This window comes from Suricata suricatta, chromosome 3 (genome assembly GCF_006229205.1).
Source record: "Suricata suricatta isolate VVHF042 chromosome 3, meerkat_22Aug2017_6uvM2_HiC, whole genome shotgun sequence".
NCBI classification, from domain to species: Eukaryota; Metazoa; Chordata; class Mammalia; order Carnivora; family Herpestidae; genus Suricata; species Suricata suricatta.
Genome location: NC_043702.1, coordinates 62,780,403 through 62,805,416, shown reverse-complemented (window position 1 = coordinate 62,805,416; position 25,014 = coordinate 62,780,403). Strand labels below are relative to the sequence as shown.

General features: G+C 35.1%; 1 long non-coding RNA gene across 1 annotated transcript in view; it reads right to left on the bottom strand.

Annotated features, from left to right (window-relative positions):
- LOC115287752 overlaps window positions 1-4,016 on the bottom strand; it is a 34,881-nt gene extending 30,865 nt beyond the window's left edge. The window contains exons 1-2 of the long non-coding RNA XR_003906628.1: window positions 3,943-4,016; window positions 2,131-2,187 (exon numbers count right to left, since the gene is read on the bottom strand). This is a non-coding gene — a long non-coding RNA (uncharacterized LOC115287752). The remainder of the gene's footprint in view (window positions 1-2,130; window positions 2,188-3,942) is intronic.
- Window positions 4,017-25,014: the final 20,998 nt, after the last annotated feature.

Genomic DNA, 25,014 nt, shown 5'->3' with positions numbered 1-25,014 from the left:
ATATATATATATATATATATATATATATATATATATATATATATATGAAATGAACATTGCTCTAGAAAAGGACACACAAAACAGAATAATGAATCTGAGGGAGTGAAAGTTCCATGTTTCTACTCTTCCATGAGCTTAATTTCTCTAGAGCCATATAAAGAACAAGATGTGAGAGGTTCAGGGAAGTTTTCCTTTCTTCATTTTATCCTTTCCTCTTCTTATCCTACTTTTACTCAAATAGGTTACAGATTTAGTTGCAACGTAATTTTCTCCGAAATCTGTCTGGGATAAATATTAGAGTATGAACACATAAAACTGGGAAGTGAAAGGTGCCTGGGTGGCTCAGTCATTTAAGTGCCCCACTTAGGCTCAGGTCATGATCTCACAGTTGGTGGATTCGAGCCCCAAGTTGGGCTCTGTGCTGTCAGCTCAGAGCCTGGAGCCTGCTTTGGATTCTGTGTCTCCCTCTCTTCTGGCATCTCTGTCTCTCTGTCTCTGTCTGTCTGTCTGTCTGTCTGTCTCTCCCCCCCTTTCTCTCTCTCTATCCTTCTCAAAAATAACTAGACACTAAAAAAATAAATAAATAAAACTGGGAAGGGATCAGAAATTATCTCTAATGCTTTAGGAAGAAAACAAGAAACAAAATGTAGGTGGAAAAATGAATGATCCATGTTTACTCATCTATTCAAAAACTATTTTACTGAGATCCGACTTGTGCAAGACTTGCATAGTGCTTGGAACATCCCACGGTAAATAATTCATTCTTCCTTGCCCCAAGGAATATGCAGTCTAAAAGGAGGAAAGACCCAGATAGCCAAGGTCTGTAATAGAGAGGTATATTGACTATAGTGATGGCTTCAAGTGTGAATGTTTTATCCTATTGTAATATCACAACTACATACATGAAGTAACTGTAGACTAGTGCAGCCTCTCTGGAAAAGAGTGTGGAGTTTCCTCAAAGAATTATCAATAGAACTCCCTTATGACCCAGCAATACCACTGCTAGGAATTTACCCAAGGGATACAGAAGTGCTGATGCATAGGGGTACATGTATTCCAACGTTGATAACAGCACTTTTAACAATTGCCAAATCATGGGAAGGGCCTAAATGTCCATCAACCGATGAATGGATCAAGAAGATGTAGTTTAGGGGCGCCTGGGTGGCCCAGTCAGTTAAGCGTCTGGCTTTGGCTCAGGTCATGATCTCACAGCTCATGGGTTCGAGCCCCACTCCGGACTCTGCGCTGACGGCGAGCTCAGAGCCTGGAGCCTGCTTTGGATTCTGTGTCTCCCTCTCTCTCTCTGACCCTCCCGTGCTCAACGCTGTCTCTCTCTGTCTCACACAAATAAGTAAATGTTAAAAAAATTTTAAAAAGATGTAGTTTATATATACAATGGAATACTACATAACAATGAGAAATAGTGAGATCTGGCCATTTGTAGCAATGTGGATGGGACTTGAGGGTATTATGCTGAGTGTAATAAGTCAGGCAGAGAAGGACAGATACCATATGTTTTCACTCATATGTAGAAGAGGAGAAACTTAACAGAGGACCATACGGGAGTGGAAAGGGAAAAATAGTTAAGGAAAGGGAGGGAGGCAAACCACAAGAGACTCTTAAATACTGAGAAAAAACTGAGATTTGATGGGGAGTGTGGGAGAGGGGAAAATGGGTGATGGGCATAGAGGAGGGCACTTGTTGGGATGAGCACTGGGTGTTATATGGAAGCCAACTTGACAATAAACTATATTTTAAAAAAAACAAAGCAAAGAAACCCCAGATATTTCTGTGGAGACTGTGGTATCACCAGTGGTCTGTTTCATATAATATTGGTGAGAGTTATGAGAAAGAAAGAAATCCAAAGTGTAAAAGGAGTAAACATATAGGCTTGGTGCAGTAACAGCATTTCCATACTGATAACAAGGAGGATCATAATACAGAGCTTATCATTCTCAATCCTTCAAGTCATCAACATAGACAACTCTGTTTAATAAGGGAAGAGGACTACAAAGTAATTATCCCCACAAAAAATCTGTAAAACATTATAAATTAAGGGGTGCACAGCTTTCCAATGCATAAAAAGAGCAATCCAAGAGTAAATGACAAATCCTATGTGATACCACTCACATGATGAAGCTAAAGCAGACTCATAGAAGCAGAGAATAGAATGGTGATTGCCAGGAGCTGAGGGGAGGGTAAGATGAAAGTTATTGATCAAAGGATACAAAGCTTCAGTTATACAAGATGCATACGTTCCAAATATTTGCATAGCATAGAGACTATAAATAATAATACTGTACTGGCTACTTAAAAATTTGCTAATTTTTTGCATAAATATTATGGTACATGTTCTTATAACAGTAATAATAAATAGGGCAGGAGGAAATTTTTGGAGGTACTGGGTATGTTTATGGCATAGATTGTTTTGATGGTTTCATGGAGGTATACTTTTCTCCAAACTCGCTAAGTTGTATACATTAAATATGTACAGCATTTTGTGTCAATCATACCTCAGTAAAGTGGTTTAAAAAGTAAAAAAAGGAATTCTCATTAACCAAGACCATATCCTGGCTTTTTGCAGAGAAGCACTTTGGTGGGTATTACTAGGCACTGTAGCATGACAGACAGACACCATTCATTATGTCTACCAACCATCCCTTCATTATAATTGTTAGCAGAATGCCTTTTTTTTATTTTGTTTCTTATTGGAGCTCTCTCCAAGTTGAGAAGATAAGTCATGAATGGCTGAAGTCAGTCAGTGTACTTTGTTAGCAAGTAATTAATGTGGCCACATGATCCATTAGTCCATGTGACATAAAGAGAATTCTGTATTATGCAAAAATTTTTCTAATAAACCAAGGAAAAGCACCTTTTTGTTTGAGTGCTTTCCTCCTTTCCTTACCACTTAGAATGTTGTAACATTAGGTACTCTAGCATCATTTTGTAACTAAGAGGAACAGTATTTCAACACACTGAGTTGGACAGAGCAGGAAAAAAATAACATCAAGCTACTGTATAAGTTCTGAAATTATTGACTTCCAAACTTTTTGTTATATGACCTGATTCATTGTCTTTAGTGTTTCAGCTATTGTGAGCCAAGTATTCTGTTACTTTTGGAGCATTACTCTTGCATGGTAACAGAAGTATGCAACTTCGACTTCAGTTAATAACATGGACAATAGATGTTTCGAACAGATGTTTCAGGAAGCAGAGCTAGAGTAGAGGAGAATGTAAATGGCCTATGCTACATGATAAGAAGAGGACTCTGTTAAAACAATCAAGATGCTTTTCCCCCTATAATTTTGCTTTGGTATAGAGATTTTCAAGATGAGATTTGGAAGTCTACCCAATAATCTGGGCATAACCAAAAAAATATTCTACTGGTTGTTATTGTGATGTCATTTGTCTCATGGCTGTTGAAACTTAGAAAAACAAAGTTTGTGGATTTAATGGATGAAAATCATAGTTAATGAAATTAGACTGTAATTAGGCTATGAGAAAAATATAACATGCTAATGAGCCAACAAAATGTCTACCATATACTAACTACTCCTAAAATGTCTGTTGAATCTAACTGAAGTCTAGGTTCCATGTTCTTGGAAGAAGGTAACCATTATAAATAGATCTTCCAAGTAAAGAAAAATTATCTATAATTACTTCCCAGATATTAGTAATACAATAAGTTATTCTTTGTTTACTCTTTGACTTCTCTTCCAGGGACAGATTTGGAGAGAGAGAGAGAGAGAGAGAGAGAGAGAGAGAGAGAGAGAGAGAGAGAGAGGGGAGAGAGAGAGAGAGAGAGAGAGAGAGAGAGAGAGAGAGAGAGAGAGATAGGAGTGAACAATAACCTTTTTGGGAAACACATGTAAATGCTTAGTGGTGGAAGTGGTCCAGTGAAGGGAAGGCAGTGGATAAAGGGCATTCTATTGAGCCACCTACCGTAGAGGGCTAGAGGAGCTTAAACTCATCAGAAAATCCTGGGAAATGTGGCCTCAAAATTATCCTGTCCAAGGAGCCAGGCAATCATCATTTGAATGCTAGGGAGGAGGAAGAAGAGTATTAATTTCTTGATATTTTCAATTTCAGGAAGGAAAAAAACCCTCGTGTACAGATGAAGATACTGACCGTTGTCAACTACATTGAAAGATCAGCAAGGTGTGGGCAAGTCATGGTCAGTATCTGCTACAAATACCTTTTAGTTATAGCCTGCTCTATCAGTTCTTCATGCTTTTTTCTACTTTTCCTTAAATATGTGATACCTTTGGAGGGAGATTTTGTTGGAATAGAAACAGAGATGAATGCTAATGAGTGGATGCACTGGAAGATTGTTGACAAATATACCTATCTTACCTTCTTTTTTCTTTCTGATCTTTCTTCCAACACAGTCATCTCAGAAATTCCCAGTGTCCTAAAATTTTGTTGTTTAAGGCCTTCTTCCCTTTTCTCCAATCTCCTATTCTGTCATTGACCTCAGCTAATAAATGATGGAACAAACTGAGTGATACTGAAGTGCACGTGGAGAGGCAACTACATTAACACTAAACATTTCCAAATCAGTTGAAAGCCATTTGCCTCTCAGATTGTATGATAGCAATGTGGCAAGCCAAGGAAGGAAATATGTTGGAAAGTCCAGAACCTCCCCAAACATCCCACAAAGCCATAAGTCATGCACTTAAATCTGATTCTGTCTAGTTTCATATTCTGGTCTTTGAAAGTGACCTAAGCTAGAGTTTCAGGGAGTAAGATGCAGGCTCTGGTGCCCTCTATTATAGAACAATCTGTTGAAGACAATTTATCTAATTTATTTCTCTGTAAAATATTATTATATTCCAGCAGTACACCCTGGTGAGGTTAGGCTTCTAAAATGTTAATTGTTCATTTAAAAATGATCTCTGTGTCCCAGTTTTCCTGATGGTGTAGTTCCTAAGAGGACTAACAAATTCTGTACTTGAGTTTTGCCTTGTCAGTATTGTGTGAGTAACATTCAGTAATTTAACCCTCAATTTTCCATTTTGTCAGGAAAAGGGGAAAAAGGACATTAGATACTTTGCAATTTGCAGCCTCTCAGCAGGGAATGATCCCTGGGACTACTTCCCCTGCCTCTTTCATCTGTGCTGTCTTCCTGCCCATCTCTTTTTTCTCCTTCGGGGAGAGAATGTATCTTTTTCCATTTGTAATATGTCTCTCTCAATTTTTAAAAATACATTCAAAAGAGATAAATAAGTAGAGGACAGGGGATTTTTTTAGGGCAGCAGAACTGTTATTCTGTATGATTCTGTAATGGTGGTTAATGTCATCATATATTTGTCATAACCCATAGAATGTACAGTACCAGGAGTGAATCCTAATGTAAATCATGGACTTTCATTAACAATAATGCCTCAATATTGTTTCATCAATTGTTACAAATGTACTACACTAATGCAGGATGTTGAAAATAAGGGAAATACAGGGGTGCCTGGGTGGCTCAGTTGGTTGAGCATATGGCTTTAGCTCAGGTCATGATCTCGTGGTTCGTCGGTTTGAGCCCCATGTTGGACTCAAGATAAGAAAAATAAGGAGGGTTTTCTTTTATTCTGTTTCAATAGCACCACCTCTTAGTGTAATTCCTTACTTATTATCACTGATGCCAACACTACTGTGTGATCTCTGATCCTTTAAGGTCAGACAACAAAATGTCTAACCATTGCAGTAATTCATACTACCTTTTTGGTAAGGAAGAGCCAGAATATAGCAGCATATGTTCAGTTTCTTCCTGTGTGCTAAGGAGAAAATTTCAGTCTTCTTTTTTTTTTTAATTAACTCACCTCTTCTGAAGCAATTGGATTTTTTAACATTACCTGCAAGAAATAATTTGCAGAATCTAGTGCACTATGGAATTTTATGCTGATTAATATTGGTACTGTGTATTCACTAGGAGCCCTCACGGTAGGCAGAGAGCATGTATTTGAAGATTAGCCTACTGTCACTATCATGTTAATATCCTTTCTAAGCTTTAGTGTATCTGCAAAATGGACAAGTGAATAGGATATATCATAACAATATTATATTTGTCATGAGGATTAAATGAGATATGTCAGGCACAGTTTCAAATGCACCAGAGGCATAATCATAATATTTAGCTAATATAATTATTATATAATCATGATGGAACATACGTTTGGCTGCTCACCTAACAATACTATTTCCTATGATAATGTGCTGATTAATGATGTTTCTCTGTTCCACAGATGCTAAGCAATCAATAACAACTGTCCTCCTTTTTCAAGAACTTCAGATGAAATGTTAATAAAAAAATAAGCAGTGCAATTATGAACTGATGCTTGAGAGTGATCACACACTTTCCTTTATGTGAGGTCCAAATTACACACTTTCCCTTATGTGAGGTCCAAATTAGCTTTATCTGAACTGTGAAAATTGAGATACATCCTAGGAAGTTGATCCCTTTATTAAAGACTTAGTGCATAATCATTCAATTATTTATATAACAAATATATGGAGGACTTACTATATGCTGTGCATAATTCTTAAAGCTGAAATGCAACAAGATATATACAGTTTTCTCATAAAATTTATATTCTAGCAAGGGAGGGAGACCATAAGTAATTCATTTATTACAATTGTGGTGAGCCATTGAAGAGGTACAGCACAGTAAGAGGGTAAATAATAAGGGGTACGAAACTGTTCTATGAGGGTATTGTGGTTAGGAAAGCCTTTGTCCCACAATATGTGCTTTCAAAAATACAATCTTATTAACTTATGTTTAAGATAATACTTCTTAAACTTGACACTTATTATCCATGTGATCTTGGCTAAGTTATATAAATACTCTAGATTTAAGTTCCTTTGTTTATACAACAGATAATAACTTTTTTTAAAAAAGAGAGATAATGTGATCATTAGAAAAGCAAGTATGTAAATCATTGGCCAAATACTAATTATTGAGTGTCTACTTATGTGCCCAAACATGACTGTTTTCTACTCTTGAAATTAGACATTTAGATTTTCATTGCTACTGTGATTTATGTGAATTATAGAGATAAATATTTATTAGATGTTTTAAGTTTATATTCCTCAGAATGGACAGAATAGAGGTACATTAATTTGTGTGTGTGTGTACATGTACATGGGGGTAGCTTCTGTTTTCGTGTAGAAAAGGATGCTAAAATGTAATCTTATACAAATTTGGCAGTAGGAGAAACATGATTCAACAGTTCGCATAAAGACCTAGTTAATCCTGATATGTATGTATTCCAGACATTAGTCAGATGTCACTAACATACAAATTTGGAGTCAATATGGACAGATGATAAATAATTCTCAAATTATGAGTCCATCTAAGAGGAGCAAAAGATCCTTTCTTCACTTAAGAAATAGCCTATCTCCATGGATAAGAGAGTGCCTCAAGAGGTTTTTGTTTGTTTTAAGTAATCATGCCCTCTAGGATTCTCAAGTTATAGGAAAAATAAGGACAACTATTTTCTCTGGGATCAGCCTTTATGCCTAAAAGAACACCCAAGGCTATCTTTTAGATTACCAAGACTTACTATAATTATTTCCAATAATAAATAAAACTAGTTCAATGCAGTCAACTAGAACAAATATATTTACTTAATTAAGATAAAATTAGTAGTATTGTGGGAAATGAGAAAATATATTTTTTCTAGTTGGAAAGAGTCATCATTCACATTTCTGAACATAATATATGGGTTGAGTGATAATTATGGGTTATAGCTACTCGCTAGAAAAGTAGATATTTCAGTGTCTAGTCCTATGATTTTTAGACAGCATTTACAGTTATTAATTATGACCTATTTTCCATGGATTCTAAGATATGCCTACCTACCTTTTTTAGAAAGTGGGATCTTACTGAATACTTGGAATTTTTTCTTTACTTCTTTTGTCAGACATATAGGTCCTCAATTGTATACTTTTAACTTCCACTCTACTTAAATATAACCAGATTTTTAAAATTCTTTTTTAAATCTATGATTAAAACGTCGTAATGGGGCACCTGGGCGGCTCAGTCAGTTAAGTGGCCGACCTCAGCTTAGGTCATGATCTCATGGTTTGTGAGTTCGAGCCCCGGATCAGGCTCTATACTGACAGCTCAGAGCCTTGAGCCTGGTTCAGATTCAGTGTCCCTCTTTCTCTCTACCCTTCCCCAGCTTGCACTCTATCTCTGTTTCTGTCTCTCTGTCTCTCTCTCAAAAATAAATAATTTTAAAAAGTCATAAGAAGTTAAGAATATCCTGGTGGCTGAGGGAAAAGGCAAACACTTTAGAAAGATAAAGTGCCTTATCAAAGTCAACACTCAAAAAACAAGCACCCAATTAAGAAGAAATGGTTAGAAGACATGAATAGACATTTTTCCAAAGAAGACATTCAGATGGCTAACAGGTGCATGAAAACATGCTTAACATCATTCATAATCAGGGAAATACAAGTCAAAACTTCAGTGGGATACCACCTCACACCTGTCAGAATGGCTAAAATTAACAATTCAGAAAACAATAGTTGTTGGCAAGGATGCAGAGAAAGAGGAACCATTCTGCACTCTTGGTGGGTATGCAAACTGGTGCAGCCACTCTGGAAAACAGTATGGAGGTTCCCCAAAAAGTTAAAAATAGAAGTACCCTACCATCAAGCAATTGCACTACAAGGTATTATCGAACAGATTCAAAGGGGTATGTGTACCCCAAGGTTGATAACAACATTATCAGCAATAGCAAAATTATGGAAAGAGTCCACATGTGAAGATGTTTTATATATATATACATATATATATATATGTATATATATATATATCATACACACAAATAATAGAATATTACTCAGCCACAAAAAAAAATGAAATTTGGCCATTGCAACTATGTGAATGGAGCTAGAGTATATTATGCTAAGCAAAATAAGTCAGTAAGAGAAAGACAAGTATTGTATGATTTCAGTCATATCTGGAATTTAAGAAACAAAATAGACGAACATATGAGAAGGGAAAAAAAGAAATAAGGAAGCAGACCATGAGAGACCCTTAACAATGGGGAAGAAACTGAGAGTTGATGGCGATAAGTGGATAGGGAATGGGCTAAGTGGGTGTTGAGTATTAAGGAGGGTACTTCTTATGACGAGCACTGGATGTTGTATGTAAGTGATGAATCACTAAATTCTACTCCTGAAACCAATATTACAATATATGCTAACTAGAATTTAAATAAAAATTTGAAAAAGTATAAAGAAAAGAAAAAGTCCCTATCAATTTATTAAAGGTGAAGCAGAAAATTCATTTTAAAATTACATAGTGGTTAAGAAAAATAAGCAGAAGTAGTGATTTTTTAAGTGATAAAACAGAATTCTGATGCTTAATGAAAAAAATTATAACATTGGATTGTGGGGTTTATAATACATGTAGGGGCACCTGGGTGGCTCAGTCAGTTAAAAGTCTGACTTTGGCTCAGGTCATTATTTCCCAGTTCAGGTGTCCAAGCCCCATATCGGGCTCTGTGTGGACAGCTCACAGCCTGGAGCCTGTTTTGGAGTCCATGCCTCCTTCTCTCTTCTTCTGCATTCCATGTCTGTCTGTCTGTCTCTCTCTCTCAAAAATAAACATTAAAAAAATTATAATATATGTAGATATAAAATATGTGAAACCAGTAGTACAAAAATGGAGAGGTAAGATGGTTATAGATACATGGAGAGAAAAATGATTAAAAACAAGAGCTAAATATATGTTGTCTATATGATATAAACTTTGAAGATTAAGAAAGGTTGAAATAAAAATAGGAAAGTAGATATACTATGAAAACAGCCGAAGAAGGACAGTGTGGCTATGTTAATATCAAATAAAGTAAACTTGAAGATAAAATTTATTTTTCCAATGATTAAGAAGGATATTTGATGTTGATAAAAGTTAATCATTAATCAGAAATACAGTAAAATCATAAGTATTTATATACATAAATAAAAAATATTCAAAATATACAAGGCAAAAAACTGCATATTTAAAGGTAGAAATAGAAAAATTTATAATATTTGGAGATATTCATGCCCTTGTATCAGAATAATAGGATAACTGGAAAAAATATCAATAAATTGTAGAAGATTCCTATGACATTATCAACTACTTGGACCTATTGATCTATGTGATATTTATAGAACACTATGACCAACAGTAGACATTCTGTATTAAAGAATAGACATTCTTTTCAAAGGCACATAGACTAATCACAATATATAACATACAATAGGGTATAAAATAAGTTGCAACACATTTCAGAAAAAAACAATAATATTTATCTGATTGGAGCCAGAACTAACAAAATAACAAATAGAAAATCTAACTACACTACAGCTATTAAATAAATTGAATATGTTATTATAAACTGTCATTCAAAAATAATTTGACTGTATGTCACATGCTTCATGATAAAAACACTCAGTAATAGATAAGAATAATCATTTTCACTTTTATCAACAGTGAACTGAAATGTTGACTAATTCAATAAAACAGAGAAAGAAATAAAGGTATAAAGATAGGTAAGAAGTAAAATTATAACTATTTGATTGTTTACATAAAGAATTCTAAGTAACCTCTACCAGACAAGTATTAGAATTTTTAGTGAATATAGTGGCATTGCTGAATACAAGGTAAATTTATCTATTTGCTGAATTCTAAGATCCCAAGAATCTGTTCATTGGGTGTATTTATACATTCTCCCAGTCGTTAAAATAAATTTGAATCTCCATAGTGCAGTAAAGAAATTTCACAGATGTAATTTATATCCCAAATTAGTTGAGATCTCTTTTAAAAAGAGAGATTATCTTTAGTGGTTCTGGTGAGCTGTTAAGTGTGACAGGGCTCTTACTGGTGAGAGAGATTTGACATGAGTGAGAGTCTCCATTGTGAAAATGGATGGGACTCATGTAGCAAAGAATGTGGGCATCCTTTAAGAACTTGGAAATGTATCTTCTTAGAGCCAGCAACAAAACAGAACCTCAGTATTACAAATGCAATGAACTAAGTTATGCTAGCAACCTAAGTGATCTTAGAAGTGTATTCTTCCCTCAAGGCTCCAAAAGAGAATACAGTATAATTGGCATCTTGATTCAGGTTTCCCCTCTGACCTTGAAGACCAGCTAACACCATTAACATTCTAAGGGCAGGCCTAAAGATGGAGGCTAAGCCTAGTCATGCCCTACCTGAGGGTCCTGGGCCCACTCTGTGATTGGTCAATACTCTAAATGTTGTGATTGGGTCCCGCCAAAAGTAACAAATACTCTAGGCAATGTGAATGGTTAAACCTGCTGTCAATAATATTGTATAATGATGATTGGATCACTGTATTTCCTGTAACTCCCCCTTCCCAAACTCATAAAAGCCCTACCCTGCCTTTGTTCGGGGCTCACTTCACGTGGATCCAGTAAGTCTGTGAGCCCGAGTTTAGGCTGGCTGGGCCTAAATTCATAATAAAGCCCTTTGCTTTTGCATGTGTGGAAAAAAAAAATCTTAGAAGACCCTGAGAACAGGAATTTTCTATGCCATGCTTGGACTTCTTATCTAGAGAACTGAAAAATAATAAATTAGTGTTGTTTTAAATTAATGATTGTAGTACTTTTTATGCAATAATATTAGACTAATACAATATTTAAAGAATATTGTGATCTTGTATACTAGAAGCAAATAATTGGAGAATGAAATAAGGAAGGAAAAATTTGGTTTTCAAATAGCATCACCAAGTAGTTGGAAATGTTAACAGAAGAGGCATAAGACCTCTAGAGTAATAACAGCAAAGTACCACTGAGAGAAACCAAAGATTAAATAAATGGAGATATTATCATGTTCATGCATTTTGAGAATTAATGTTGAGGTATAAATCCCCTCAAAATTAGCCTATGGTTTCAATGTGACCCTGATTAAAATCTCAACAGAATTATTTTGGGGAGAATTTGGCATGTTTATTTTAAATTTACAAAGACTGGGAGCAGTCAAAATTATCATAAAAAATATTGGAGAATTTATACGACCAGATTTCAAGCTTAGTATAAAGCTACTATTTAAAATAATGTGGCTTAGGTGTAAAAATAAACAGATCAGTGGAGGAAAAGATGATCTGGTAATGACCCAGACATAGGTGATTTTCAACAAAGATTCCAAGAATTGAAAATAAAGGATAGTCTTTTCAATAAATAATACTGGATAAAAATGAGCAAGAGGAAAATGAATGTCTACATCGCTTAACAAATTAATTTGAGATGGATCATAGTCCTAAAGGTAAGTGCTGCAACTATAATACATATTGAAAACAAAAGAGTGGGGACTATCTTTGTGACCTGAGTCAGGCAGAACTTTTTCAAAGGACAAAAGAAGCATCATTGGTAAAATGAAATATGATAAAACAGGATTCCACCACAATTAAATATTCAGCTTACTAAAATTGTCTTTAAGAGGGAAGAGGCAAGATGGTGGAGAAATAGGGAGTTTCGTACTTACTACCTGCATCTCTCAAACAAAGAAGGGCTGAAGCCAAAGGACTCTGAACTGCAAGAGTCTGGGAAAAAAAGAGATGGAGTCTACTAAGAAAATAGCCTCATAGGGCAACCTCAAGAAACCAACCAAAATACACATGGTGGGGTGTCCCAAATATCACTATGAGTAGCAAAATAAAATAACCAAAGTCACAAAAAGAGACAAAGGAACACCATTAAAAGAACACTTCCTGAACAGGCAGGCCCTGGAGAGTCTATGAGCCTCCTTTAATATAGCAGTACTAGCAGGTGCAGAGCACATAAGAAGCTTTTAAAACATACAGGAGACATAAAACTGGCCAAAATGACAAAATGGAAGAATTCTCCTCAAAAGAAATTGAAGAAGTAACAGCTAAAGAACTGGTAAAAACAGATATAAGCAACATAACTGATCAAGAATTTAGAACAATTGTCATAAAATTAATCGCTGGACTTGAAAAAGGCATAGAAGACACCAGAGATGCTATTGCTACAAAGATTATGGACCTATTGCTACAAAGATTATTGACCTTAAAAATAGTTATAATGAATTTAAAAAATGCTATAAATGAAGTGCATAATAAAATGGAAGCAGCCACATTGCTTCCACGAATTGAAGAGGCAGAGGAGAATGGGTGAACTAGAAGACATAATTATAGGAAAAGAGGAAGCCAAGAAAAAGATAAATTGATCCAGTAGCGTGAAAGGAGATTTCGAGAACTAAGTAATACAATCAAACAGAACAATTTCAGTATCATACAAATTCCTGAAGAAGAAGAGAGAAAGGGACTGAAGGGGTACCTGAACAAATATAGCCAAGAACTTCCCCAATTTGTGGGAGGAAACAGACATTGAAATCCAAGAGGCACAGAGAACTCCCCTTAGACATAACTTGGATCAGTCTTCTGCATTACATATCATAGTGAAACTGGCAAAATATAAAGATAAAGAGAGAATTCTGAAAGCAACTAGGGATAAACGGGCCCTAACATACAAAGGGAAATATGTCAGGGTGGTTGCAGACCTATCTACTGAAACTTGGCAGGCCAGAAAGGAGTGGCAGGAAATCTTCAATGTGATGAACAGAAAATTATGCAGCCAAGCATCTTTTATCCAGCAAGCCTGTCATTCAGAATAGGAGAGATGAAGGTTTTCCCAAATAAACAAAAATTGAAGGAACTCATCACCACTAAACCAGCCCTACAAGAAATCCTAAAGGGGACTCTATGTGGGAAGTGTTGCAAGGAAGACAAAGTACCAGAAACACCACTACACGCATGAATCTGACAGAGAACAACCTGACTCTAAACCCCTATTTTTCAATAATAACACAATGTAAATGGACTAAATGCTCCAATCAAAAGATATAGGGTAGCAGACTGTATTTTTAAAAATTCATCTATTTGCTTTTTAAAAAATTTTTAAATGTTTTTTTATTTATTTTTGGAGACAGAGAGAGCATGAGCAGGGGAGGGTCAGAGAGAGAGGGAGACACAGAATCTGAAGCAGGCTCTAGGCTCTGAACTAGCTGTCAGCACAGAGTCCGATGTGGGGCTTGAACCCACAAACCAGGAGATTATGACATGAGCTGAAGCCAGACGCCTAACCGACTCAGCCACCCAGGCACCCCTCTATTTGCTTTCTACAAGAGACTCATTTTAGAATGAGACACCTTCATATTGAAAGTAAGAGTCTCTCTACAAGAGACTCATTTTAGAATGAAGACACCTTTATATTGAAAGTAAGAGGATGGGGAAATATTTATCATAGGACTGGAACTCAAAATAAACCTGGAGTAGCCATACTTATAACAGACAAACTGGACTTTAAAGTAAAGACAGTAACAAGAGATGAAAAAGGGCATTATATAATAAGTTCAGGGTCTATCCATCAGGAAGAACGAACAATTGTAAGCGTCTACATGCCAATTTTGGGAGCACCCTAATACATAAAATAATCACAAACAGAAACAATCTTATTGATAAGAATGTGCTAATAGTAGGGGATTTTAATACTCTACTTATAGCAATGGATAGATCAACTAGATATATATCACTAAAGAAACAATGGACCTGAATGACACATTGGACAGATGGGTTTGATAGATATATTTAGAACTCTGCATCCTGAAGCTATGGAGTTTGCTTTCTTCTCGAGTGTGCATGACATATTCTCCAAGGTTGATCACATACAGGGTCATAAAGCAGCCCTAAGTAAATATAAAACAATTGAGATCATACCATGCACACTTTCAGATCACAATGCTATGAAACTTGAAATCAGCCACAGGAAAAAGTCTGGAAAACCACCAAAAACGTGGAGGTTAAAGAACACCCTACTATAGAATGAATGTGCCAATCAGGCAAATAGAGAAGAAATTTAAAAATATACGGAAACAAATGAAAATGAAAATACAGCAATCCAAACTCTTTAGGATGCAGCAAAGGCAGTCTTAGGAAGAAAGTACATTGCACTCAAGGCCAATTTCAAGAAACTAGAAAAAGCTCAGATTCAAAATCTAATGGCATAATTACAGGAACTAGAAGCAGAGCAGCAAGAACACCCCAAACCCAGCATAAGAAGAGAAGTAATAAAGATCAACACAGAAATAAAAATATAGAATTTTTAAAAAAAAACAGTTGAACAGATTAATGAAACCAAGAGTTGGTTTTTTGAAAAAATAAATAAAATTGATAAATCTCTAGCCAGGCTTCTCAGAATGAAAAGAGAAAGCACCAAAAAAGACAAAATCCAGAATGAAAATGGATTTATTACAACAAATCCCTCAGAAATACAAACAATTATCAGGAATACTATGAAAATTGTATGTCAACAACCTGGACAACTAGAAGAAATGGACAATTTCCTAAACACACATGGGCACTACTAAAAATCAAACAGAAAGAGATAGAAAATCTGAACAGACCCATAACCAGTGAAGAAATTGAATCAGTTATCAAAAATCTCCCAACAAATAAGAGTCCTAGACTAGATGGCTTCCCAGGGGAATTCTACCAGGCATTTGAAGCAGAGTTAATACCCATTTCTCTCAAGCATTTCCAAAAAAAGAAAATGGAAGGAAGACTTCTGGACTCAGTCTACGAAGCCAGCATTACTTTGATTCCCAAACCAGACAGAGACCCAACTAAAAAAGAGAACTACAGGCCAATATCCTTGAGGAATACCGATGTTTCTCCAAAGAGGTCATCCAGATGGCCAACATACATATGAAGCAGTGTTCAGCATCACTCATCATCAGGGAAATAGAAATCAAAACCACACTGAGATATCACCTCACATCAGTCAGAGTGGCTAAAATGAATAAATCAGGATACTATAGATGCTGGTGAGGATGTGGAGAAACGGACTCTCTCCTACACTGTTGGTGGGAATGTAATCTGGTACAGCTGGTCTGGAAAACAGTGTGGAGATTCACCCAAAAATTAACAGTAGAAGTCTCCTATGAACCAGCAATAGCGCTGCTAGGAATTTACCCAAGGGATACGTGAGTGCTGATGCATAGTGATAATGTACCCCAATGTTAATAGCAGCACTTACTGCAATAGCCAAATCATGAAAAGAGCCTAAATGTCCATCAACTGATGAATAGATCAAGGAGTTGTGGTTTATATATACAATGGAATACTACACGGCAATGAATACGAATGAGATCTGGCCATTTGGAGCAATATGGATGGAATTTGATGATGTTATACTAAGCGAAATAAGTTAGGCAGAGAAAGACAGATACCATATATTTTCACTCATATGTGGAATAGGAGAAACTTAACAGAGGACCATGGGGGAGGGGAAGGGGAAACTAGTTATGGAGAGGGAGAGAGACAAACCATAAGAGACTCTTAAATACTGAGGTTTGATGGTAGGGTGAGCACTGGCTGTTACATGGAAACCAATTTGACAATAAAGTATAACAGAAAAATAGAAAAAAACCAAAAAAAGACAAAATGAAAAAAATAAAATACAATTATCATTAAGAAAATAAAAAGACAATACAGATTAAGAGAAAGCATTCTCATTGCACATATTTGACAAAGACCTTGTATTGAGAATTTGTACAAATCAGTACAAAAGGGCAACAAATAATCTTTAAATATGGGCAAATGCATGACCCACAAGAAATGTATGAATAACTAAATAATCCTATAAAATATGTTTAAAATAAATCATATAGAAATGTATTCAAAACCACCATCAGTAAGCATCAAATTAAGGCCAAAAGGAGATATTATATCACATGTATTAAAATTAAAATATCTAAGAATTTCCTGATCAAGGTGCAGAGCATCTGAAACATTCATCAAAGGTAGAGGTGTAAAATAATGCAACTATTTTGAACAGTATTCAGGAAATTTCTTTTAAAATGAAGTATGAACTTATCTGATGGCTACTTCTAGAGATAGGAAATATATGTCAATTAAAACACAGTTTTAGGGGTGCCTGGGTGGCTCAATTAGTTAAGTGTCCAACTCTAAATTTCAGCTCAGGTCATGATTCTAGGGTCATGTGATAAAGCCCCAAGTTGGGCTACATTCTGAGCGTGGAGCTTGCTTGAGACTCTCTCTCCCACTCCCCGTGCCCCTCCCCTGTTCATACTCTCTCTTTCAAAAACAAAATAAAAAATAAATTTTAAAAGAAGGTTTATTTTTACTGTCCCCAAATTGGAAAAAACATAAATGTTCATTTAACATGAAAGTGAATAAACAATTTGCAATATGTTCAGTCAGTAGAATACTACTCAGGAATTTTTAAAAAATGGATAAATAACTGGTTCATAAAAACTACATTGTTGAAAAAGCCAGACACAGAAAGATACATATTTAGTGAGTCCATTTTTATGAAGTTCCAATAAGTAAAATCTTCTATTGTAATAAGATAAATCACTGTGGTTTTATATGGGAATATTGACTAGCAGAAGGTATGGGGAACTTACTTCAGAAAGTAAGGAAATGGAAATATTCTATGTTTTTATAAGATGTGGGTTACACAGTTATGTGCATTTGGAAATCTAATTAAATTCCATACTTTAGATTTGTGCAATTCACTGCATGTGGATTATATTTTAATTAAAAACATGCTGTTAGGGATTTTCTAGGAGGGCTGAATGATCTATATCATTTGACTTTGTTGTCTTGTCAAGCTTTTTGAAAATGTTTATCTTGTAATTGCATACAGGAAAATTTTTATCAGAATACTATTAATCAGTTTATTTTAAAAGTGAACTTTTGGATCATTTGACATTTCTTTGGAAGTTGGATGCAGTGAGGTTACCAGAACAACTTGAAATGGTCCCACCATCAGCCTGTCTAGAGAAGTTATCTCATAGTTATTTGAATCTAGAAGAATAACTTTAGTTCTTACCTTATTATAATTAGTTAGATCATTTAAGCCTATATGAATGAGGCCAATTAACATAAAGACATGTCATTTAAACATTTGCTAAATCTCAATTTGTAACAGAAATTAATAACATCAGTACCTAATATCTAACCCTAATACCTAAAATAGCGATCAACCATTTACAATTCTTTTTTATATGTGTTACTTCAGAGCTCTTTAACAACTCGATGGGGTAGGTACTTTTATCCCCATTGACCCCTTGTGAAAAAATGTTAAGCTATCGACTCACACTTGGGATTCCAAATCAACTCTTCTGTTTCTGCACTTAGTACTCTACTCGTTAAACTAGAACTGAGTAGTGGATGAAAACAAGATTATTTCTTGACAAATTCTTAAAAACAAGAAATGAGAAAAATGTCTGTTAGTCACCACGTCTTAAATTATAGATTAACAAAATATTTGAAGTAACTTTTAGATAACTTTAATAAAAAGTCTGTACAAAATGAAACATCTGTTTTCTATAGTGGTTTTATTTGATAGAGGGTAATTATGCTGAACAATGCATGCAGTATGCTACAGTATGCTACAGTTTTCATCTGCAGAGTCTTCACTTTGCTCCATGTACAACCTCTACATCACAACCTTCCTTTCACCTACATGCATTTTTAAGATAGATTTTCAACATCAGCTGGGTGAGAATGGCAGATACTTCAGTGTTTTCCAGAATTTATGATTCCCAGAAATAGCAAAGGTGCCCAAGTGGTGGTAGAGCAGAAAATGCCAAATAATGATTTAGTTAGTTGTAAAAAAAAAAAAAAAAAAAAAAAAAGGATCATTGAACCTATTGAGAGGAAAGGTCTGATTAAGAATCTCACCAAAATTTAGATCAGGTTCTTTAGAAGGAGTATGGGAATGAGTTTGAAAACTGGAAATTATTTGATTAGTGGAGAGCACAAATAAAAATCTAGCTTATTTTTATTTCATTTGAAAACCTTAAGAGCTTCATTGACATGGGCACTTCTCAGCTTCCTGCAGGGTTGGATCATTTACATCCTTCTCAATATCTTTTGCCAACTAACCATTTCAAAATTACAGCTAAATTAAAGACACTGCCTGCTATTTGCTGTATACTAGAACTCAGATCTCCCCTTGGAGAGCTCTGAGCTCATTCAATGAGGCATAGCACTTAATTTCATTTGCAGAATTTCTGCTATCCAACTCTCCACAAATTAAATGAGATCATTCATTGCTTTCCCTGTAGGCTAATGGTACTTATATTGTTTGTCCACATTTAATGTCCTAATATCTTGGTTTCATGGTCCGCTGTTTAATAACGAATCAGTAATGAAATTGAATGTACTGTAAAAAAAAATGCTTCAGTTTATTACCTTCCTATGGCTCTATGGAACCTTAGACCTTTTCTAGCTCAGAGTTGCAAACTTAGATTCCTACAGGGACCAGTCAGGCTGTAAATGTGTGAACTGAACTTGCTGTGAGAGAATAGAATAGATAGGTTCTGTGATAACCTGAGGAAAAAGTTTCCTTACTTTAAGTTGTAAAAATTATCATTAGGAAAAAATATGTAGCACATATCAAGTGTTTGTGGATGGAATTTGCCCTAAGGCTTCACCAGTTTTTCAACTGAGTCTTGCCTACTTCTTCTTCTATTTTATAAATTAGAAAATAACAAAGGAACAAAACAACGTAAATAATTCCTTCAGCCAAATTCATTCATGATTCCTAGTATAGTGCCAAAAATCTGTCCCAACAGTCACTGTACTTGAGAGGAATTACACATATTCATAATTGTGACCTGAAAGAGGAAGGCTGGCATTGGATTAAGGTACAGGAATTGGAGTGCAGAGCATATTAAGGAAAATGAGAACCTTAGAGCAAATAAATGTTTCTGGAAAGGCAGGTGTGGTTTACATGAATCAACTAAGGTTAGAAGTGTCAACTATATAGAGACCACAGAAGCCGGTAGGGACATATGGAGACAATTCTGGGATTTGTTTTTCTCTATCTTGGTTTTCAGCCTGAAGTCTAAGCATTTTCAAGGAACCAAACTACAAACAGAACTGGCAAACAGTACATATTTATATATACACTGCATGTAGCCTCAGTAATTAATTGGAGTATAATGTTTCTTTATGAATTTAGAATTTGGAAAAGAATCACAAGGTGCTTGTATAATTTGTTATAAGCAGTGGAAATTATTTGGAGATACAGGAGGAAAAGCATCATTTATATCAATTTTCTGTTTCCCAGGAAGGAGAAATAGCAAACCTACGCATGCTAGCTCATGTGAGCAAGATTTGAAAACCAGAGCAGTGATCCTAGGAATTCAATGCATGTGGATCCTCACAGGGTTTCATACAAGTTAATTCTTCTGGTGTGAAGTTATACCAATTACCAGTATTTGGTGAAAAGGGAAAAAAAACTAATAAAGTTGTTCCGTAGAGCATGGTTTTCAAATGCTGTCTTTCACTAAGAGTTAAGAAACCTCTTAGGAGGCTGGTTTTTTCAACACAGATTCACTGTTCCCTTTCCTGCTTTAGAAATAATTCATTCTTTTGGCTAGTGTAGTTCTTTAGAAACTAAAAATTTGTAAAGCGTGTTGGACAGGTGAAATTTGGTTGGAGTTTTCAAATTTGTGATTTTTATTACCTCTAGCAGATGTTCTGAATGATGTTTTTTTAGTTGTCATTTTATTGACTGAAGTATCAGGCAGAAAAACTTTCATTGCTGACATTGTAAAGTGAAGCTTTCCAGGGACAAATTTATTATGTTTGAATGGGACAGACTTTTTTAAAATTGGGAACTTTTGTTTTTTTAGTGTAAAATGGAAAACAAAATGAAGTAGATTCCTTTGTACAAGGGGGTCAGGAGGAGCTGTAGACTAAGTGATTCAGAAAGAAATATTGCAGATAAAGAGTATGTTTCAAATGAAGGAAACAGTTCAGATTGAAGGATATATATAGAGCTGAAGTTGTAAATCGTATTGTCACTATCTACTTTTGAAGATGGTTTAGAAGGAGAACAGAGGCCAATTAACCTGTCTCAGAAGTAAAATGCTAGAGATTTGACCTAAAACTAAAAGATTTTAAGATTTTCTCAAAACTTTTGATACTACAAATAATGAGAAAGCAATTTTAGTGTATTCAATATCTATTTTTGAATATAAACTGAAAACTGTTTTAATTGATGAAAATGACCTCAGGCAAAGCAACACTGGGAGAAAATTGTGACGTTTAGAGAAATTTTAATACCAAATGCTCTACTTGAATTTAGGCTTACTGGTGTTTTTGATTTCTAGTAATATTTGCATTTCAAAGATGATTTTCAGGGACAATTTATATCTGTTAATCTGGGAGATCAGTGTTTTAGTGTACTAATCCAAGTTTGGCTTGTCACTCTCTGACTGAACAAAATACATGATTAGGGAGCATGCTGAAAAATATTTTATCTGATCTGACCTACTCCAAAGCACTTTTCCGTATGTCTTCCTGCACATCTGCCTTAGTGAAAGTAATATTTTCACTACTATGGAAGTAATGAGATCGTTAATTATGAAATTATCACTGGACGTAAGCTTTTTACAGTATAATCATACTTTAAAATATTTAAGTCCAATGCCACCTTAACTGTTGATATAAGTAAGTGCAGCAAACAGGAAAATGTGTGTTTAAAGGGAGGGAGGTGATTTACTTATTCTGGGACAACATAGTCCATCATAAAAATGCTAGAAGAAAAGGAGTCAGTAATTTGGCACCAGTCACTTAAAACACTTTCCACAGAGATTGCTCCGTATTTTATATTTTAAACATATTACAAATGTATGTATGTATAAGTTTAAATTGTAAGCTCCTTGAAGTCAGGTTTTGTGTCTTGTCTTCCACAGTAGATCTCTTCCTAGCACAGAGCCTAGAAGCCAAAATGTGTGCATGAATAGGTCCTAAATAAAGAAATAGCTTATTTTGTAGTGAAAAAAATGAATTTGGGGTCAATGTAGGTTTTATAAAGGACTAATTTCCAGATCTTATTATCTTAGATACAAAGATATACAAATATGGTACATATAGTTTTATAAAATTTCAATATGGCTCAAGTGACAAATACATCTCCTTAACTTTGTATAAGCCCTGAGGAAAGGAAAAGATGAAAAATAGATGTTCTTGACCTCTTCAGTGTCCCTGTGTGATTTGAAATACCATGTCATAATCCAGTCACATACCTCCTCCAAGATTTGTTCCTTGATTTTTCAGTAGACATAACATGATTACAATGGTATTGCTTCCCTTATGTTTTTTGAAAAGATATATTTTCCCACATTTTTTCTCTATGAAAGTAATACTGAATAATCAAAAAGCCAACAAGTATTAATTAAACGTTTACATTAGGTGCTCTGGGACTACAAAAAAAACCCCTCAAGACTCTTCCTTTTGGATTCTGCAATATGACTTGGAAAACCAAGACATACAAATTCACATCATTAGTGAAAATTTTTGAGTATATAAAAGAGTCAATAAAGAAAAAATAAGACATACCAAATATATTTTTTAATCTAGATTGCCTTTCTCTTTTTTAAATATATATATGTATATATATATAAATACATATTATGTCTTTGTTTTATTTTGAGAGACAGAGACAGACAGTGAGCTGGGGAGGGGAGAGAGAGAGAGAGAGAGAGAGAGGGAGACACAGACTCTGAAGCAGGCTCCAGGCTCTGAGCTGTCAGCACAGAGCCCAACGCTGGGCTTGAACCCACGGACTGTGAGATTGTGACCTGAGCCGAAGTCAGATGCTTAACTGACTGAGCCACCCAGGTGCCCCTGCCTTTCTCTTTCTAAATTCAGGTAAAAACAGTTTATCTGGCATGGATTCTAAGAATTCTTCCATGAGCCTTAGTTGCCATTTCTTAAAGGGGGTGAATGCTAAGATGTGCATTCTTATCTTTAGGTTCCTAATACATCAAGATCCAATTCTCCTGTGCATTCCAAACAATCTCTGGATTCATCTCTGGATTTCATTTTGCTATTCCATTTCAGAAACATGTTACTGCAAACTCCATGTTTCTTCCATGTGGAGGTTTACAGACTTATTCAACAAAATGGCAAGATACACACTAAAGATTGAAATTCAGATAAATGACATTTTTGACATTTTTGGTGCAGATATATGTTGCTGGCATTCTTCTCAGGCTATTTGCAATCTTTTAAGCCTTCAAGTGTACACATAATATGGGTAATGCTGGGGGGAAGAACTGCATTGTGTGGACAAGGAACAAAAGACTGGTGACAAATTTGCAACAAGATCAGATGACTGGATTGAAAAGGAGTGTAATGAAATGAAGATGCCTTTGACAAGAACCTCAGTGTTATTTTGTGTAAAATATCCTGATGAAAGTGAAGTTTGATAAGAATTTCCTTTATCTATAAATGATATGCAATTATTAGAGCTTAATTATTTAATAAATGATATCACATATAGAGATCTTTGTACTCAAGCTACTGTATGGTTTTTAAATATATAATCTAAAGATAAAATTTTTTTTAATTACAAAAAACTTTAAAGATTTGCTCCTTGATTTTTCAGTAGACATCAACAATCTTCAAAATATTTTAGGCAGGAGAAAATATTTGAAGGTAATAAAAATCTACTTAATTTAGCCCAGGATAAAGAGATTTATTTAAAAGTATTTTTAAAATTTAAAGAAATAGAGCAACTGAATTTCAGCAAGTCAGGGAAACATGAAGCTCCAGGGAGCTCAGCTGTAGGAGTCCATGGACCTTTACTCTAATGATCTACCATTACCTCAGCTAGCAACTTATTAGGTTTCTGAGTATCTTAGTTCATATTCTCAAAAGGGAATCTGATTAATTCAGATTAGTTTATGGATTGGTTTCTCTGGGGTTAGATAGCTACTCTTGGCTCAATCAGCCATGTCAGGGGAATGACATTACTAATTAAGGATAAGCTAGAGGAAATGAGATCTTTCTTGAGTAGAGATATTTACAATGCCTGTACATATTTATTTATATGTAAATGTATAATGGAAAACAGACTATGTCGAATTAGTAAGATGTGATTATCTCATTCTAAAACAATATATTTACAGGTGAGTTGTTGACAGTTCTTACTCCTGTGTCTTTAAACTTCAGTGCATGGGACACAAGCCACACAATGTGCTTGAGTCAAAACCCAGGTGTCTTTCTTGACTGACCTCTTTAACTTGCCTTTCACATCCAGCCACCAAATCTCAGCCCTTGTACATCCTAAGTAATGAATATATTGATATCATCTATCCATGAGCGAAACTTTCCCATCATGTTATAAAATCCACAGAGGAATGGTTTGTATACAGATTTTTTTATATTATATCTCTACTACCTCGCACAGTGCTTGACACAGCAGCCCAGTTGATACATTGATTGTAACTTAGTGATATCCCACAGCAGATAACTCAGCTAAAACATGCTGACAGAAACTGTGATATCACAAACTGTGTTAAGTTGCTAAGTTTATGGTAATATCATTATGAGCCAGTAAATAACTAATATAGTCATTTAGTTGGGGCACCTGGGTGGCTCAATCGTCTGTCTTCGGCTCAGGTCATGATCTCACTGTTCATGGGTTCAAGCCCTGCGTCAGGCTCTGTGCTGACAGCTCAGAGCCTAAAGCTTGCTTCAGATTCTGTGTCTCCCTCTCTCTCTCTGCTCCTCCCTCACTCAAGCTCTTTCTCTGTCTCTCAAAAATGAACATTTAAAAAACATTTTTAATGCTTAAAATTAATGACAGTCTCATTAAATTCTTAATGTATGGTTTTACTGTTGGCAACTATATAGTCTTTAGTATTTAGTAATAATTTAATATGAATTTGACATGGAACCCAAAAATGGTAGAATGAATCAGCAAGATGATAATCACAAGATATCATCACAAGATGAGAATTACATGCGGGTAAATCATTGATATTTTTCTTTTGGCTCCTCTTCCCTGCCTGCCCTCCACTGTCTGACATTGACTTGTAGGCCCCAAACTGTTTAAGTTCAAAGGACATTTTTGTTTTCATGAGGAATAATAACTGAATTTTTGTTTAGCTTCTGTGTCATACTTCTGCACCTCTTTTCTTCACTATAAGATGGTATG